The sequence below is a fragment of the Bidens hawaiensis genome, unplaced genomic scaffold (assembly GCF_021521415.1).
Source record: "Bidens hawaiensis isolate Kalapana, Puna unplaced genomic scaffold, B.hawaiensis_p1.1 tig00003356_1, whole genome shotgun sequence".
Lineage (NCBI taxonomy): Eukaryota > Viridiplantae > Streptophyta > Magnoliopsida > Asterales > Asteraceae > Bidens > Bidens hawaiensis.
Window position 1 is genome coordinate 227,504 of NW_027491185.1, and position 3,132 is coordinate 230,635.

Consider the following 3,132-nt stretch of genomic DNA (forward strand, 5'->3'; position numbering starts at 1 on the left):
ATTTCAAACTTTGGACTGAAGTGGCGAAAGCAGCAAACCACAGGGACGAAAATGGACATTAACTCTAAATTTTACTCATGGTAGTTGTCAATAACTTGTGTAGTTGATATTTACTTACGTGGTTGGCATTAACTAATTAATGTAGTTGGCTATAAGTTTGATGATTGAACATTTATGTCAGGTATATTTGGACATAAATAAATGTAGTTAACAACTTGGGTTTTAGGCTCGAAAAAACTAGGCCCTAAACTTTTTAAACATATAAATTTTTCTTAGCCTTTTAGTTTAGATGAATACGTGATTGAGGTCTTGAGGGACTTCATTTGCACAAATAACAAACACAACAATGAAATAGACATATTTTCAATCAAAAACTAGTTAGGAATCAAAACATTTTTTCTTAAAGGTTTTATGAGAAGGGTTATCATGATTATGATATCCACATCTGATTCATCAAAGTACATTCTTGAAGGATTATATCAGATACACTTGATTGACGCAAGTTTCTAGAATATATCACCGCACAATATAACATGACATAGTCACACCTTGTTATCTTTGATCAAAACCCATTTCAGAACTAGGCATACATCTGAATTATGTAAATCGTATAATCACATGTGGTTATACGATTTACATAATTAAGGAAAAAGGTATAATAATATTTCGGATATAACTTTGTACAAAACACCTTATTTTGTAGCCCCTCCACTACACATAGCCTTATGGGTAAATAGATATGACTAAAGTCCGACATCATGATTGGGACCCATGATGTAACTTTAGTTTTCGACTTGTTATCATATTTTTTTGGCACAAGATATTTGGACGCTAGGCAATATATCCGGACACCATGTGTCATATATACGACTTGTATAGGGACAACCTTTTCAAACGTTACCGGATTTTGTTTCTATAACCATGTGCATTTTTATTTTATAACTATGTGCATTTTAATATATGAATTGTTTGTTATTATTTTAAAAATATGTGAGATGTCATTTCTAAAATTTGTCTTTTTATTGTTAAAGGTTTTAATTAATTAAAAACATGATCTTATAAAACAATTTATTCAAATTTTTTTTTAAACTGAAACAAGGTCCCTATAAACAAACTCTGACCATATCTAATGAAAGAGTCCATATACGAATTATTCAAGAAGTTAACAAATCATTACGTAATTAAGCTTCAATAACTCTGGGAAACCTACCAGTCCCAAATTAAAGATAACCCAGACCTGCTTCCATGGAGGATGATTCCGATCATCAATCTGTAGCAGTAATTGGTTCCAACGATGACCTTTTAACCGAAATCCTTATCCGTCTCCCGGTTACCTCCATCTTTCGTTTCAAATCCGTATCTAAACACTAGCGGTTGCTTTTGACTCACACGCATTTCACCCACCGCTATGATAATAATAACATTTCAAAATCTCTTGGTATATTTGGTCGTTATGGTATATATATTCCATTTGATGTTGAAAACCGAAGCACTCGTCCTTTCCGCAGTCTTAACTTATACTTTAATCGTTCCGGTGTCAAAATTGAGCAATCTTGTAACGGTTTATTACTTTGTTCTACCCCTTACAATAATGGTGATATTGAATATTATGTATTCAATCCCACCACCAAGCAACTCGCATTTATCCCACCGCTCCCGAACCTCATCTGGTCTATGGCTCTGGCATTTCATCCAACACATTGTGTGCACTACAAAGTTGTTTGTGTTACTCTTTTAGATTTTCTTGGAGACTTGTTTCAGATTCAAATCTACTCGTCTGATACCGGGAAATGGAAGATTTGTGGTGAATCTTTCTCTGATCATAACCCGAACTTCAGCCAACCGGTTTACTGGAATGGAGCTGTTTATTGGACCCCTGATTTTCGAAATGACGATGATTTCCTTTACTTCAAATTAGATGTTGAACGGTTGCAAACGTCGTCCGTGCAGGAGGGGTTGATGTCTAATGAAATATCGACAATGTATTTTGGGGAATTGAGTGGTCATCTACATTTAATATCAGAAACCGAACGTGAAGAAACTAGTTTAATTGTTTACGAGATGTTGATGGATCATTCGGGGTGGTTTGTCAAGTATCGAATACAGCTTGATGAGCATTTGAGTGCTTTTCAGGAGATGGTCAATCAATACGGCTATGTTTTTCTAGTGGTTGATGTGGTTAGAGGTAAAGAAGAAGAAGATACATTCTTGATGCTGGAAACTCCCGAGAAGATGATAAGGTACAACGTTCACGACAAGAGTTTTAAGGAGTTATGTAGGTGCAACAACTACTACTATGGTCTCTTAAGGTACCATCGTTACATCGAAACCTTGTCTTCTTTCTAGAAGACAGTTAGGGTTGCTTATGTTTATCCTTATTAAGGTGTTGGATTGTGTTTTAAAAATATTAGTAAATTTTTGGTTCAACAGCCTGTTAGAATTGTGATGGCCATTGGTGCAGTAACTGTGCTTTATCTAGATATCACTGGATTGTTTTAAGTTTTGTTATCAAGTAGTTAATCAGCAACCATATATAGCAATCATTCTATTTAAGCATCATGCATATCTTGATTAAAATGAGGTATCTCAGTATCCTAACCTCTGAAGCAAGAATCTGGCATGTTACATACTTACATGTACTGTTTGGGACCGTGTCCCTTCTCATGTCCTTCAGTCTAGCTTGATGTTTGTCCGCCAATCATGATGGTAGACTCTTTCGTGTCGGACCTCAGATTATATAAAGGGCATGTCAGGTTGTGTCGGTGAGGTGGACAATTATCTTGTGTTCCGACATTTGAAATGGAGGATTTGGTACTTTTATTGGGTGTTCCGCCATTTCAAATGGCGGATGTCACTTTTCTGATTCGCCACTTTAACTTGCTTCGCTTCCATATCACTAAGAAGGCTATGATTACAAACACTTTTAGTATTTCTATATGTTTTATGTTTTATTTCCTCATCTTAGTCTCTATTTGTTTGCAGTTTGCTTGTCATACCAGTAAAATAAGGCACGAAATTAAGAATTTATAAATTAAAGTGATATACAACATAATAAACCAAAAACTTTTAGAAGCGAATTGAATCACATATAATGTTTGAATCTTGATCACTGAAATTTGAAATCATCTTGAA

At 34.8% G+C, this 3,132-nt stretch overlaps 1 pseudogene; it reads left to right on the plus strand.

The window, feature by feature from the left end:
• Positions 1–1,171: 1,171 nt before the first annotated feature.
• Positions 1,172–2,680, plus strand: LOC143623191 (F-box protein At5g07610-like; annotated as a pseudogene).
• The last annotated feature ends 452 nt before the right edge of the window (positions 2,681–3,132 follow it).